This window comes from Varroa jacobsoni, unplaced genomic scaffold, assembly GCF_002532875.2.
Source record: "Varroa jacobsoni isolate VJ856 unplaced genomic scaffold, vjacob_1.0 scaffold_500, whole genome shotgun sequence".
Lineage (NCBI taxonomy): Eukaryota > Metazoa > Arthropoda > Arachnida > Mesostigmata > Varroidae > Varroa > Varroa jacobsoni.
The window spans coordinates 58,958-76,445 of NW_019213402.1; the positions used below are offsets into that span (position 1 = coordinate 58,958).

The 17,488-nt window shown below is 40.7% G+C and overlaps 1 long non-coding RNA gene across 11 annotated transcripts in view; it reads left to right on the forward strand.

Annotated features, from left to right (window-relative positions):
• Positions 1–17,488, forward strand: part of LOC111260982 (uncharacterized) — an 83,699-nt gene that overhangs the window by 44,646 nt on the left and 21,565 nt on the right. Inside the window, exons 2-3 of one of the 11 annotated variants that reach the window (XR_015311293.1) lie at positions 5,405–5,474; positions 15,400–15,614. The exons of 7 other annotated variants lie outside the window; for them this stretch is intronic. This is a non-coding gene — a long non-coding RNA (uncharacterized LOC111260982). The remainder of the gene's footprint in view (positions 1–5,404; positions 5,475–15,399; positions 15,615–17,488) is intronic. 3 more of the 11 variants (XR_002680679.2, XR_002680681.2, XR_002680683.2) reach the window with 3 other exon arrangements.

The following is a 17,488-nucleotide window of genomic DNA, read 5'->3' on the forward strand; positions in this document are numbered from 1 at the left end:
CACCAACGACTAGAACAAAAACTTTGCGTTTCAATATACAATATAATGATAATGAAGCGAGGGCATTACAGACAAAACAAATAATTTTTCGACCTCCACGAGTCAGCGTAAGATATGAATATGTGCGAACAATCTAGTACAAGATGCCATAACGCTGCCAACAACACTGGCAATTCCCCTGGCAAGAAACCGCATCTCACGACATTGTAGTTTTTAGCGAACAACTGTAGACCCTATCAGCGCAAATGTATTTCGTTACTTTTTTTCTAGATGATAGTTTAATAAGCAATCGGATGGAAAACTAACTGTGAATCCATGCTTCTAAGACTGAAGAAAGAGTGTGTTTAGATACGTCCTGTTCTGCCTATCCTGCCATTACACGTTTTCAACTAGCAAGTATTGTTTCGGTGATGGCTAAGTTAGCCGTTGAAGAAGTGTAAATATAGTCTGCGATGTAGTTACAGAGTCATATCTGAAATTCGTTCCAAACGTTTTACGGTACCGATTCGAATTTATGCGAAGGCCTTGTGGACAATTCTATTCGCATCTAATGCAGTTGGAGATCGGAGAATTCAAACATAAAAACGCATCCACTTAATGAAAAATATTCTTCAAATATGATACGTTTCAAATCAATATAGTATGACTTTCCGGAGAAGATAGGAGTGTGCGTTCAATTTGTAGAATCTAGAAGCAGTTTTTTTTTTACCTAAATAAGTTTTGCCATAATAGTTCTACAGTAACTGTAACGTATATATAGGGATTTGGAATAAAATAAACGGGTAAAGTGAATATACTCAAGGAGCATATGATTAATCTAAACTCCACGACCTATGACGGACTTTTCTATAATTTCTCGTAGTAGCTGGAGTAGTTTTGTTGATTGGTTTCCAAATAATCTCGGTTTGCTTTTAATTCGCTCGTTCCTTTTTGTTTGTGTTATTGATTCCTCCTTACTTCTATAAACCTTCGTAATTTGCCCACATTGTAGTTTCAATGGCCGTCGTTACAGGTGAAAAAAGGCGCAATTTTATGAGGTCAAACAGCTGGGCAAGCAGTACAACGAGGATGTTTTAATGCCTCTATATGTGGAATTTAATATATTGGCTTCAGCTTTATATTGGCTCTTTAACAGAAAGAACGAGTGCCATGTACACCGAGGGCTTTGCAATAGAAATATATATATATATATATATACGATCTACAACTACGTACAAAATTTAGCTGGTAACAAAAAAATGGCTGGAAAAAATCATCGCTTTACGATTATGCAATGTAGCACATTTATTTACATATTTATGTGTCTTTGTTTATCCTACAATATTTGATCTATTGTGACTCGGCCATGCTTAACCGGCGAGATGTCACGACCTGCTGCCTAAGTGTCCAATAGATACATACAACTTCGCTGCGCTATCCAGATCTCCTGGAAATCCCATACGCGTGTCAAGTCGAGCACCGCTGTTTCCGAAAGTCAGTAACAAACTGTACTGTTTGGTTTCTGATGCTTTCAGGCGGGCCCCGCAAAAAGGGTACGCGACAACTGAGCGCACCCTGTTGTTAAGATCACAGCTGTTGCTTGGGCCAATAGGGTCGATTGTCACCCTCCGCCAACGGCCGAGTGGAAGATCCGTAATCGACGGAGCGGGAAAGACACGCTCTTGTTCATTAGCCGGCACACCTTGTGGCCAAATTCTCATGTTCCTGTCTATGTCTATTTCTTTAGAACGCCATCAATCGGCATACAGTTTTATTAATGGTCGGGTGACAGAAACATTAGGAGGCCCGTGATACTTACGGATTAGTTTTATGTTAGTTAGGGTTGAACCCACTGACCCATTTTTCCCGTTACGCCCTTTTTACCGCTGCCCACCCAAGGTTTTTGATAGCATGAATCGGCGTTACGGTCTTAAAGCCTCACAATGCTAATACAACTGGAGCCTGTCACTCTGTTTTACCACATCTCGATAACCGCAACTTGCCGGCGCTGCGCGTTAATATGCCCTCTCAGAATAGCAAAAGGTTTTTCTTTGCTGGGTCCGCCTCCAGGGCGGGTGTCGGGCTTTTCCGGTGTTTGGTCTCGGATATCGTAAAATAACTCGACGCTGAAAATAAAGTTTGCGCGAGTAGCCAGTTTCGCAGATCTGAAGGCGTTATCTAGGAACATTCTAAATTTAACCCTGATCGTTTAACTCATCCAGCAGTGCCCGTCTAACACACGCAACTCCTTCAAACGTCTCTCCATTTCTCCCGTAGCACAAAACGAACCGCTCTAAAGACTCTGCTTCTTTTAGAAAGTAACGGTCGCAGAATTTTGTCGCTCTTGTAGCTTTGCTTAATGCAGTGAGTCAGTTTTCGAAGTACGATCGCGTTTTTTTATCACCTGGTTGACCAGGCACCCGCGATTTTTATCGAAGCTATGAATTCTTTCATCAACCTTCTTGGCCAAACCTCGTCAAATGCTAATTTCGGCGACCACCTATTCACTAACATATCCATACTTTCAACCATCTGGCCGTTGCCACCGTAATGAAGCGGACTGATTTAGCTTTGTCATCGGCTGGTAGGAAAATTACTCTGCTCTTATATAGCCGCGGCGCTGTATTTATTCATACATTTATTTTCTAGTAGTTTATCTGATGTATATATATATATAATCATTTATGCGGTAAGATCGTTTTATACATAGTCTCAGCAAGGACCAGCCTAATTAACAAGTTCTTTGTTGAGTTGTCACTCGATGACTGCTGAAAAATATGCCAAAGAGGACCTCAAAGAAAGAAGTCAGTATAGATTAGAAAAGCTCAGATGATTTGCGAAGCCTAAGTAACTCAGCTGCACTTAGTGATAATCGTAATCTTACCAGCGTTCAGCGTCCATCTTAACTTGGTTGTAACTAATTATCATCCTCGGGACGGCAGTGAAGTCGTCTTCAGGCAGTTCCTCTAGCATAGAACATCGAATTTTCATTTTTATATACATAACACAGGTCTGTTTATAGCAGATGATTTGCCGCACATAATTACACAAATATAATTAAGCATATTCGATATTTCATTTCTATTTTGTTATTAATTGCAAGCAATCACAAATACATAGAACCGGCCTACAAACAGACGAAGCTGATACGTATTATTGAACCTTTGCATTGCTTCGATAATGAGATCTTAGGCCTTTGAACTATCGAGTATTTTTTCTGCTCAGATCGTCCAACTAAACAATTCGTGGACGCGGAACGAAGGACTATTTGTCCTAAGACGTATTTGCGTATAGTCTATGACGTAATCGATTATTGAAGCTAGTATCACTTTATGAACGTTTTGCTGTACCTCAAAAAAAGATTGCTTTGCCGAGTACTCTGCTGCGCTACTTACTCTATCTGACAAATTACATAGAAACAAGCCCTTTTTTTTTTATCTCTGCAATAAAATTTTATAAAGGTGAAAAGGGTTATTCGAAAAGGGTTCGGAATAATTGATGAATAGTAAATTTGCAAGAGTTACGCACAAGGTATAAAGAGCCTTGTTATGTTACTAGCTAGGATTAGCAAATACGTATGATCTAGTTTACGAGTTTGTATGCTCGCATTGTTGGGGAAGGTTTTGGCACGAGAAGTGTGAACAATTGCAATTGAGTGCTTTTCTATAATCTCAAACCTAATTTATTCGTGAGGCCCTTTTTTCTAGTGGCTGGTTTGGTCCGCAGCATATGATTGATCATAGGATCCATATAGGGAGCTAACCCGCAAAACGATAAAGTGCTAAATAATAGTCTAAAATCCGTTTAAAAATGTTATTATGATCGATTATAGGGGGAGCTACGAGCGCCGACCGCTAGGTGACACTGTCATCGTAATTAGCAACAGGCTTGTTTATGTTCTCGCTAGCTACTTATGATATACTAATATCCACTATTGCCACCAGGTGGTTACATCACTAAAGTTGTCATATTAATGACACAGATTCAACATGACACATATTTCAATTGTAATCCTATTAATATTTGAACACTGGACATAGTTGTTTCTAGTGTGATTAATGCGGCAAATATGTGACATTTGCACCATCTCCGAAATAAGCAGTCCCAGAAAAGCGAGAAGTTTATAAGCACTCGAAGTACATAAGCAGTGGCCGTTTGCATATATGGCCTGACATTTTCAGTTTTTTCTACTAGATAACGCGGAAAAGCGATTTATTCTCATCGTCTAGTCGAGTGACAATGTCTGATCCTGAGCTTGTACCCCGAAAGTGTCTTGTTTAATTGAAATAATAGATAGCATCGTTCACTTGACCTTTCTAAATTGTGAAGGATCGCTTCCATTCACATATGCTATAAAACAGCTTTTTCTCCGCACTAAAAATAAAGCCTACCCAAAGCGAGCTATAAAGCCATAATTATACCTATCTAGACCAAATTACTTTCAAGACTATACCACAAAAACAATCAGTCTCAGTGCAAATAATAATCGGGGTATTTTTACAATAACTGTAACATTTTGCTTTCTCTGCACCAACAGAGAATTTTATAGCTGTACACGACACTTTATAACCGAAAGCAATCGAAGAATCTAAAAAGACAAACAATCAACAAAAGCAGACATTGTTTCTTCAATTCAGTATAACACTAGCCTTGAACTACAATTAATTTATAGTGATACTAATACAGTATTCAATTCATAGTAAATATGCATTACAAACAGGATGCCCGTAGACAATTCATCTCTAGCGTTCAACTGAGACACTATCACGAGCTTCACAATCTTTTCGACGGCATAGTTGAGTAATTAGGTGGGGAACATTGATAAAATAGGTTTGGAACATAAGTGAATTCGCTTTGCGCTTGGTATAAATGGGTCACGCACAAATCATCTCAAGAGATGCCTCACTGAAATAAATTTTAGGCCTGTTGTGGCTGAGTCTATTTGAAGTGGGATTCTTTGCCGTTTTGAGTCATAAATTACTCGTATGGAAAGCTGTTGTTGCCGTCATGTAATTTTCTAAGTGGATGGATGATTGTCAGTGCTCCAGCTGCTATGCCTTCGCTGGAATATCTGCTTCGTTAGAGAGATAATCCTAAATCTTGGACTAGAATACATACAAATGCAAGGTCGATGCGCCGAACTACAGAAGCTCTTACCACAAAAAAATCGAAGTTTATTTTTAAGGCTTAGTTTACCATTTGACAGGGGCAATGTTATGCGGCGATTCCTAAAAGATTTGCGCCCGCAGTAGATTTATCGTCGTCTCCGAGGCAACATTAATGTTAAAGCAGATTATCATGGCAATGTTTCTTATGGGGTTAGATATTTATCAAGCACAAGTGGAACATCCTTCGTAGAGTAGCCCCGTTGTGTTCACAAATCAAGCGTTCAAGCTGATATGCGCTTTTTGTTTCTGATACGTAGGTTATGCGATAGACATTTGCCATGGCCAATGGACGAAACCATACGAAGCTTTCACCCAGGATTGTCTCTTGTAAGTTAAGTTCTTCCAGCGGATCAAACTTTAATTTCTAAATTTAGCCCTCGTAAGGCTGCGCGTGCCGCGGGAGTTCCTTACATGGTGAGACAGAATATTGATTTCGATTATGTACGGCGTCTTCTCCGACACGCGCTTTGTGTTATCCACTTTTATTCTCATTTTTCATTTTTATAATATTTAATCAATACATTGAACTTGATAAAAGTGTTAAATGAAAATAAACCATTTACTATTATACAAATTATTCATCCAAACAAGTCCCAAGAAAAAGATTTTATAGCAGATATATTAAAAATCTCGCAAAATCTGATCCTAATTGCAACAGCTAAGATCAAGCGTCATCCGATTGTTTCTGTTTGATGACTAATGCATCTTACAAAGTAAAGACCAAGAGGGCTGAGCACTCACTCTTCATTCAAGAAGGATTCATTTCCTTCGTAGTACCCTAAATTTGTTTGTGCTTGAGTAGCTATGCCCATGCGATGGGATCGTTCAAACCCAACCCTATCATCGTCGGAATATCGAAAGATCTTTTGTGCACGTGCGATAACGCCAGTCATCATAGTGAGTGGCCTTTAGTCAACTGCTGATCGAGTCTAGCTGCAATGGAATTCAGCTACTAAGTTAATCTTTCATTGCTGTTTCGTTCCATATCATGAATAAATATCACATACAAATTAGAGACAGCCGGCATATGCTACGTGCAGTACATGCGGCAAACGGCCACCGCTGCTTAACCAACACAAAGTGGTCGACAGTTGGTCAACGTTCGCCTGCACGTAACGATGATTTCGCAAAGAAAGGTACAGATTAACGCAGATTACTATTAGCGAGCGTCTCTACTACTGTGCTACCAATGTAGAACTGGACTAGCAGGCCACGCTCCCGAAACCCGAAAACATCATTACCGTAACAGGACAAAAGTTTAATCATCGATTGCATTTGTCATGCGGCTAGCCTAAGCCACCATATGTGCGAGACGATACAGGTCTATCGGAGACTAAGCCCAGATAATGGATAATTTGGTTAACACACCAATGGTAGTTCCTCGTAAAGGATGCACGTAAAGACTTACTTAGATGAAACCGGTATATTGTTTGCTTAGAAAGATGAGGTCTAAGCGGTCCGATGCTTTTTCTAGCCTATTCTTGCCTAATATATCAATCCCGCTATAGTGAACTAGGTCATAATAGGATTCTATGGTATGGTACTTCATTAAGAGATATGTAGCATTCTAGTTGAAATCAGTACTCGTTGAAAGTAATTCGTTTGACACGTTTTAAGCCTGCTGTTCGGACCTCCAGGCAGGTCGACCGCGAAGGAAGCGTACCAAAAAAGCCTATAATGTCAGAGTCAGACAAACGACATTTGAATGATCATGAAAATCATTGATGAGGAATTGATCATACTGAGCGATCAATTGCCCCTGCAATAAGCCAATTGCAGATGCATTCATTTTGTACTTAAGACCCAATCCCTCAGTATTTACTTCATACCAAATGTACGACATCTAGTTATGAACTTGGCGCTATGTAAGCGCCATATAAGTGGAGCGACGCTCACAGTCTCCCACTTTCTACGTAGCATTCTCAGTGGCTACCTTAACGGCTTCGATCGTATGTTCATAATAGAGCTTATAAATTTTTCAGTAAAATTCAACCAGTATCACTTGTTGCCCCAAATTATCACATTCAATTTCAACACCAGCTCGTACAGATATTTCTAACTGCTAACTGCAAACATTATCTATGGTCGATGACGGCCATCTACCGCGGCTCACTTCGATTTTATATATGACCTTGTTCGATTACTTAGGCAACTTTAAATGAGCTAATGATTTGTTTGTTGAAAAGTTGACATGACTACGCCGCTGATTATTGTGTTTTGAATTATTTACGTACCGCGATAGAGGTGTATACTAGAGGCAATCTTAAAAATATCCCTTTCATAAAAACATACAACAAGCCCAAATGACTAAACATATTGAAGTCGTGGGGCGACAACGAGGAGCTTACGCAGTGGTCGCGGTTAATCTGAGAGCGTGTGAAGCACGTGGTCTTCATATATTAACTTCATTCACCTGCCATAGTTCCTCGCTTACAATACTGCATCGTCTTCTAGGTGTTTCATATTCTATTACGTAGTTAACATAACTACTGTCACATAAGCAAGATCGTCAGTTTTGACCCATCCGTGAAATATCCTGCCTTCTCTAATATAACGTCAGGCTTGTGAAACTAGGCAAATACTTGTAAACATAACAAGTATATTTCATAACTCCGAATTTATTCACGTGTCACTATGATAAGCCACCGTGACCCATTCTAAAATGGGTTTCGTATGGTCTCCTATCACTGAGATTGTGAATATGTAAAATCTCATAAACACTTAGCAGTTCGGTCAGCGGCGGTATGAATTTAAGATGGATAAAAACTATGTATAGGTGTTATATGGAGATGTTAGCGAAAAGGTTCGCTGTTCGTTTTTGTGTTTCATTTGATTACATTCGCTATATAGTATGTGCCGTTGGGAGTATTCGGTGGACTGAAATCGCTTGGACTCTGTTTTAGTGCCTCAACACTAGAATGCGTGCTAAATTATATTCTTTGTTGGTTAAAGATGTAGCCTATCTACTGTTTTACGTACATACTTATGAAGACTCGTAAGCGTAGCTCCTTTCTTTTTTATTAGAGACATAAGGCGCTAACTGGTGTCCTAGACGAGTGATTTCAATGAAAATTTTTGCCAAACATTGGTTTATCCTTGTAATGGTCAAGGTCTAGATTAAAGTCTTGTGTGCCAAAGCAAGTTCAATTAGTAAAGACCTCCAGACATTTCAAGTATGTTATGGGCATCCGTCCTATATATTTTTACAGCGGTATTACCGATCAATGGAATAACATACTCCCGAAGTGTCCGATTTTTTTGGTACCTCTGTATCCACAACCGTGAACCGAGCTCGGAGAGCGTTATCACCCGAGGGCCATGATCAACATAATTTGCGGAAACACTCCGGTAATGCAACAGCAATATGTGGATGATGTGGGCAGGAAAACGCTAGAAATTAATTTACGTAACCCTTGGTTTTTATTACCACTACCCCCCCCCCCCCCCATGAATTTCCTGTGTGTATTGAAAATGTAATTTAGTTGCAGTTATGTGTGACAGGCAAGGCAGTAAAAGGAATTAATCACAGATTAAACGCGTTTTAGTTGTTCAGGTGAAATATTTAACGGAACCTCGATTTACACGCAACAGTTTGCATAATATGCAATACCAAATAGAGCGGCTTCCAATTCAACAAAAAAAAACAATGTAGTATTGATTGTGATGATATACTTAGCTGAAGGTTATTTCATGACGGTATGACATGAAATGGGCCATCGCTCGGTGTCGAACCCGGGTTGCTTCACGCGTCCATTAGTGTAGTAGGTAGGCACGTACCGTGCCACTGCAGCATCACACAGTCACGGTATTGTGCCTCAACGTCGCTCTTCGGTATCGCTTACTTTTACTAAAGAAATTACCTAATAAATGACGGTGCTTTACTCAGCCATAGCGATCGCTTAGGAAGAGAATAAACACCATAATATATAGGAACACTATCAAGGTGCCTTAGTTGGTTCAAAGATACGTAATAGGAGGTTTCAAGATATTTTTTGTTCGACACCTAAGGAGTGATGACTCTAATTTTTGCCTGAATTAATAATAAGTCGCCTAGAATACGAGATGTTGGCACAGTAACAAATTATTGTTTATCGTAAGTTGTTCTATCATCATCTGTCTGAGAATGGGCAAAAAAAAGACTACAGTACTCAATTCCACTGGGTACACTTGAAGTGTGTAAATTTCAACACGTCTGTAAAACACAGCAAAAATCAATGAAGATAAAAGTCAAAAATTGAATAAATATATATTCCTAAATACGTTTACTTCGCCCATTTATTTTTGTTATGTCTCTGGAAGTTCACCACCATCATAGACCATCTATAAAATACGAACGTTTTTACTCAAAATTGCTAGAGAGAAAGACTGCAACCCTCTCAATATTTACATTTTTCCACTAATATCCTTAATATTGAATGATCGAGTTTTTAGCGTTATCGTCTGTTTCGCTTTTCTTCTCTCCCTCTATTTTTCGATCATATAAAACAGTAAACTGACTATAAGCAAGGAGCAAGGGAGAGTGAGAACACGGAGGGCGCAACACAGAGGAAGACAGCGCCCGAAGTGCAAGGTGACGGTAGCAAACAGAGCCGAGCAGTTAATAGAAAGTTTGCCCCTCAGCCAACTCCGCTGGCTGGGTAAAGCACGTATGCAAATCCTCCATCAGGCTTATTAGCTCGCTAATTGGAAGTGCCTTCCCACGCCGACCTTTCTCCCAATAAGTCCAACTCCAGACCCGAGCAGACGACACGGTGCTTTCATCGAGCAGCGTGACTCATCGAAGGATATGTTAAATGTCTCGGATTTCCAATTGCCTGAGTAAGAAATGCACACGGCTTTTAAAAGTGACGAAACTACGCCACCAGCGGTGGCGGCAACTCCACACAAATACAAATAAGCGGCGCTAGTATGAGATGCGCATAATTTCCTACTTGAATTCTCGGTAGAAATTTTGTGTCTAGCCGGCACCCGAGGTCTTAGCAAATACAATCTATTCGTATCCGCGGTGATTCTATGCAACTGCTATGGAAGCAACTCGAGAGCCGACAGAGAAGCAAAAAAAAAAAAAGCAGTTTTTGTAAAATAATCATACAGAAAAAAGCAATGTTGATGTCTGATTTGTTCGATCACTTATAATTATCATGGTAGAAGTGGGATTTCGGATATTATAAATTAGTCCACCGTAAGTATTGCACGAGTGCGACTACAGTAGATCGGGTTCAATCATTCTTTTTTTTTTTTTTTTTTTTTATTACTATTATGATTTACTCATTACTAGAAATCGAAGTTTATCACAGCTATAGAGATTTATGAACGTTAATCCATCAGTACGATTATTGTCTTAACGTGGAGGATAAACGACCCAGTGCAAAACGTTATTATCAGCTGATAATGTACAAGTTGCTAGAGTTTCTTCTCAGAAATAAACGAGTTCTAACGATTCAGCCGTAATTGTCGCCGCAGTGCCTATTTTCCTTGAGCCAGTTCCCTTTTTTCAGACCTGCTTCTGTAAAAACACTGACTACAGGACTCGAGTGGACAGTATAAATAAAAAAAGTAATAAAAATAAATCCTATAATAAATTTTCAGATCAGAATGACATTAGTTATACCCACTGGCTTTAATTATTGTTTCTTCCACTTTTATGAAATCAATGTAAAGTTATCTACGCAATTGAGGTTTCCCAAAAAAATAAACTCAATTACTTTTAATTTTTGGGAATTTCGTCCTGTGTGCAAAAAAATAGTTAACTTCATTGCTTGTACTACACGCTTTAGCATCCACCGCTGAATAATTTAATCAGGATTTTAACTGCTGTAGCATATAGTTTTTATACAGCTTCTCTTCAGTTGCAAGTACCACAGTTTATATATCCACACCAGTTCTAACTGATTTACATGCTGCAGGCCAAGTTTTTGTTTTTCAGGCTCGTCCGCACTAAAACAGCCTCTTTAGCAAAGCGCAATTAACTGATCCGATACGAGCCTACAAGGTAATAATTGTTCTAACTGCGTAACTGTAGTAATTACTTTACGTCAAGCCGAACTCACTTCCTCGAACGCCTCGAGCCTGCATCCTGGTCTGCCATTTTAAATTTAGGTCCTACAAACTTATACTCTAAATACCTTCCTGGTTGACTTCAAAGAACTGGGACGGCTTCGCACGATTAGAAATACAGATCGAAGCTCAACAAGGAAGCGATCGGAGCTCAGTGTCGTTTTCTTAACGTTTAACGAGCTGAGCGCATACGCAGAAAATGTATTTCGTAGGAATATATTTCTCAGTGTTTGTCTTTTATTATCAGCTGTTCGCGCATGTACGCGACATTAATGGGAATTTACTATGCAACGAGCTCTGATTTCAGGTTTAGATTTCTTACGGATAGAAGATAACCTAAATTGTGCAACAGTGATTCTACTAAGTGTTGGTCTTAACTAAACACAACACATAACAGTGTAAAAATAATGCGTTGCGTTTATATACAGTGATCGTGGTAAACACTAACCCCACAGACGGGCAACTAACGCTCATTGGCTATTTTTTTTGGTCACGGAAGGTCTTATGGTTTGAAAGGTGCTTTAGAGGAAGGGACATATGTGTACATGGCCCACGCAAAAGAGTAGTAGCCGGCATTATATAATGAATGAATATTTTTGCTTGAAGCTAAACTGGTGCAGCTGGTTGAGTTGTGCTTTGGCCTGACGACACTGACGCTTACAAAAAAAAATGTGAACGAAATAACATCGAAGAGCATTGCCAAAGTGGTCCAAACCCCCCAGTTACGCATACTTTTATTGTTATTACCTTGGAAGCCATCAGAAAAGATAACCGGGCCAGCAAAAGAAAAAGAAAGCCTTTGAGCCTAAAAGGACTACCAAAGGCTAACTTTGAGCTTATAGAGATAGGTCTTAGAGTTTCGGCAGCTTCCTTAGGGAGGCTTAACTTTGCTCCATCTTCAGCATCTTATACAACTAACTATACAGCTAGTATTACCATGACGGAGTGCGCCTTCAAAATAAAACAAATAAAATTCGCTCGGTATAGCCGAAGAACATCTTTGTTCCGGCCACTCATGAAGTGGACAATCTTAAAAAGCAATATTGTCTAAATGACACATGTGTATTTACTATGACTATTTTTAGGCTCTTCTACGATATCGTTGTCATATTCAATTAATTAAAAAAGCCTCACAAAAAACAGTCACCATACACCTCGTGTGGCGGACTTGCGGTAGGAAATCCAGGAAGGACTATAGCTACTTGGAAATCGTAGGACGGTAACATGTTTATCCGCCTCTTTATTTTGCGTAAAAACAGTCAAGCATTTAAGCGCGAAGCAGACTCTTTCGCTGGAACATCGACTTGTTTCTATTCACTCGGATCGGAGAACCTCTACAAGAATCTCTATTGAACAACCCCCCACCCAGTGGGTTTTGTTTATTTCTTCCGAACTGCCTTTAACGTTATTTGGCAACCATGAGCAAAAAGAAAATGTTGTTTTTTTGTGTTCCTGATACGATTGTGTTCGGCTTGACAGGCCTTTCTCCGTTCCTATCGTATTGACTTTTATATCCCGGCCGCCGGCCGAATCGGCTGACGGCTGGTCTTTATGTTCCCCTGACAGCAGCAAGCAGGCCACGCTCACCGGGAATTCTCCTGTGCCTTAAGCTCTCGCATCTCGCTCACCGTCTCCAAATGCCGCACCAATAACCAGTTCTCGCTGGTCTCCTTTTCGTTCTCCTGTACCGCCTACTCTACTTTGAAGCCTTATTTCTTTGCAATCGTCCTGGCCCAGCTGGCTGTGCTCCCCGTCCCTAAGTAGGGCCCAGTATCTTTAAGCGCTGTTGGCTGTGTCCAGCCTGTTTGGATGCGTTCGTACTCTGAGGTGCGCAGGAGTGATGCCGCATCCGCAGTGCTGTTACTGCTGCTGCAGAACTGCCTCTACGAATCTTCCTTCAATCGAATTGCCGAACTAACTCCCGAGTTACTTAGCTAGTTCGTTTGGTCGTACGGCAGGTCGGGTCCAGCGGTAGGTCGGTTGGATGACTTGACTCGACTATAGGCTCTATTCGGCCTTATACCGTTGCGTAGGTCAGTCTGGCGTTGGCGTTTTTCCTCACGAAACGAAACAATGTTAGCTTTACAGCCGACAGTTACTCCCCGCTGGGGAACGAAGAGGGCAGTGGCTAGCTGGTTAGTTAGTTAGCTAGCTGGCTCGCTTGCTCACTCACTTGCTTGCAGGCAATACTGCCGCCGCCATTGCCATCCCACTACCATCCTGCGGTCTCGTCCCCGCCCACTGAAGCTCCTCCATGCTCCCCAACGCCGCTCCGTTTTTCGGTCTTCGTCTATCGCGCTGCTTCTACCGAAGGTCGTTGTTGCAGGGACCGTCTCGTGTAGCCTTCGTAGTCTGAACGAAACAGTGAGAGATCCATGAACGAGCTACTGCGATAGAGACAAAACGAGCTAGACTTAACGCTTGTTGGTCCCGTCGGGCTCTTTTGAAAGCCCTTGCCTCGTTATGGTGAACTCTTTAGGAAGCCCAAGCCTGAGATGTGAAGTCCAACGCTTTGTCCCTGCAAAATATGGGGCCGAGAATAGGAACCTCACAAATTTGCGGGACCATGCAAGCAAAACGAATGTTTTCTTTTCCGTATTTTGTCCACCTCCTTCTTTCCTTTACTTTTCCCGTCTAGAATCTTCCGTTCGCCAACCTTGTTAGAGCCTGAGAAAGCCTCCACCAATCATGCACCCTCTCTTATAGAGCTTACCCTCAGTGGCTCACGACCAAGCTCGCGAAGCCTTCACGAGGTGCACTGGCAACGGCCAGCCATTGGACTTTTTTGAATTCTTTTAGGGTCATAGCATGGCCGCGCATAGAATACATCGTAAAAAATGCGTACGTTTATCTCTCAGCTTTCCTCCGCAAAAGCCTTTAGGAACATATTGAAACGACGTTGTCGTACATTTCGCCAACGACGATCACGAGCGACTCCAAAATATGATCCTAGAATTTATTTAGGGGTTAGTGCACGCTAACGAAAGATCGAAACGTCAGACTTTGAACTGTATGACAGCAGAATAAGCAGAATCTCTCACGCTCTTATCTCCTATTTTAAAATGGGCAAGTTGTGCGAATATCGCTTAACATGGCGAACGGCCGTCGTGAACCATACCTTATTACACTCTGTCGCATAGTATGTTTAGTTCCACAATATGGCGCGTAATGGATAGCCCGGACGGGACTAATGTGTTTGGATTTGTGATACAAAATGGCAGCGTTGAAAAATCCTCATCGCGTTGCTTACATTTATTTTCTGGAACATCTATTATCTTACAGGTTTCGATTGTGCCGTTCACTTTCGAAATTGATACCTCAACATGGTACCACAGTTGTATCAATTCCACGTTCCTGATTTATCGTATAATCAGATACGTAAGCTTTTGTCGTTATTAGACTACGTTATGTTCGCGACGTCTGCTATTATATACAGATTAATTCACCGACACGTACCATTATCCCTTTACCATCTTATCAAATAAAGTGATCACAGTCTGACTGCATCAGTTATCCGGTACTACCAAAAGCATTAGATCACATTAGGACAACTATCTACACGTTTGCAGAAACGCTACGGGAAGCCGTGACGGAGTTCTGAGATTCAAGTCGTAATCGTACCTAAGTAAACACGTTTTCAGATCAAACATTTCTTCTGTCATGTACAACATCCGATCAGTCGTTAAATGGGTGAGAGGAATTAATCGTATTTTATTTATTTTCGAATGGTTTATTAAAGGGCTCGTATCGAGTGGCATTATTGTTAACATAAGAACTTGTGCCCACATTCTGTACGGCGCATACACTTCAACAAAACTGGTCAAGAATCTCGCATCTATCAGTACCGTCCCCTGGATCAATTGACACCGGAAAATGTTTCTATTCCTAACAGCAAAATTAACCGTTCGGTCAGACCCCCCTAAGGACGGCGGGCGTGAAAACAGGTGCATTAAATGATGCGTCATTGCAGTAGATTAAAATATAATTATTATATTGTTATTTTATGAATTTCAAAGATGCCATATATATATATATATATATATATATATATATATATATATATATATATAGAAAAGCCAAAGTGGCTATCGCCACCTGACTTGCTTCGTAACGAGCGTTACGACACATTTATAACATTCGCTAATTTTTGCTCATGAACAGCAAACTACATGCGTTTATTCATCTTCCGTTTAAGTTAAATCACTGTTCTTCCTGATCTGGCCTAGTGACGCTTGCCTGATCTGAAGACGAACTCAACCATTTCCTTAAGCGGACCACATGCGACAGCGTATCGAGCTCCGTCGTAAAAGATATGGAAAATTAACCTGAAAAACTTCGTGTCTACCTTCAGCTGATCGCAATTCCTCTCATCTAATCAAACGTTGCAAGACGGTCGGCACATACATATAAGTGAGTTGAATTTGAAATGACAATAAGTGGTTAATAGTTTTTATCACGATGGCGTTTCTAAATATTATATAATATTACTTTAAATACTTTTTCACAAATCAAACAACTAAACACATGAAACAGATGTTTATATATTAATTCATTTGATACTTTTCAAAACAAACCTCTGATACAGACACCAAGTGAAGCAGAGAAACTGCTGTAGTTTGATTGAATACTAGTACAGTGAAAACCCTCTAGACACGTTCTTTTCATGGGTTTTAATGCCACTGGTCAGCTTTCCACTAATTTCTAAGAAATCGCAGGGAATTACAATGTCTTTTCAAAAAGAAGTTCTTAGCTATGTTCGCGTTGAAATTTAAAGCGCGAAAATAAGTCATGTATAACTTTTATTTAATAAATTACCTTCTTTAAATAAAATTTTTTCTTGTTTTTTTAGAGAAAAATGTTTAAGAGAATGTTACTTTCCTGGAGTTGTTTACTGGATCATACTGACATAGAACCACAGACGTGCAGTTTGAGCTGTATCTTCTACCGATAGAACGATTGATACGATATACATTATATATACAAAATCCATATGCCAAAGCTTGGTAAGAACACCAGAATCTGTGTTCGAAAGAACATTTTCAGTAGTACTGAAGTTAACATATTTTGTAGTAAGCATAACTTGTATAGCCAAAAAGCTTACTAAGCGTGTTATTTACCGTGTAGCTGTAATCAGTAAAGGTAGTATTTCTAAAATCCGGTTACCAACCGTAGTAGCATGGCTATAATGTACTTATATGAGAGATATTGTAAACAACGAAAGAGATACAACATCAACGAAAAAGGAGTTACCTTAGCATAAGCGTCAAACTGTTACCATGACATTCTTCAAAGCCCAAAAAGGGCGGGCTTTTTTAAAAAAAACCTTTACCGACCGGCTGTTCAACACTTTGTCAGCATACGCATCCCTGGTAACAATACGGTATCCAGATTTAGGTTGTGGAGATCGAAAGAAAACAAAGAATTCGCATTGCTACGGACTAGTGGAAAATGGCGGGTGATGGTGCAAGGCAAAAGCGAACAGCAGCGGCTATCAAAACCGCCAATAATAGCTCACTTAGCCAGGGCCAAGAGTTCAGCTGGTGCACGACACTCTGACGAAACCTCGTCGTCTTAAGTTTGTGCTACGTCAATTTTTCCTCTCCCATACTCGCTCAGTCCCCCTATCAATCATTCACTCTCTTTGTCAGAGCGGCGCGGCACTTGTATCGCTTCGTACCGCACTGCTGTCACCGCGATAACGAGCTGCTGTGTCACTATCGAGTTCCCTGAACGAGGCAAGGGGGTTTGCGTTCACATGATGACGACGCGGACGTCCGTTGCGTTATTTTGCAATACGGCAAGTACGGGTGGAATGTAAGATCACCTTAAGCCAACACAAACGACCTGGCCCGGGTCGAAGAAAAGGAAAGTAGGGGAATGGAAGCGTGCGTGTCACAGATGGTCGTTTTCGAAGAACGCGCACGAGGGAGACACATACTGTGTGCCCATGTGCGTGATCAGGATTACGTTTTAGAGCTCTCAAAACGAGATTTGGTCGAGTGTTGAGGCTTAGTGTGGCCTTGGCTTCTCGATCACAATCGGTTAGCTAAGTGGGTAGCCGATTGGAAGGCCTCGAGTCTCAAGTGTAGGCCGGTTTTAGGCGTGTGGCCAACTTTGGAGAAATGCGACATTAGAAAGAACACCATCATGGTACAGGAGGCTGTTCAGCAGCGCAACCTTAATGGGGATGACATCTGTGCCGATTCCATCGCCTGCCGCCACTGCCCCGACATGCGAAGTGTTAGAACTTGGCATTTTGGCTCTTCTGTTACTTTTTTGGAAGT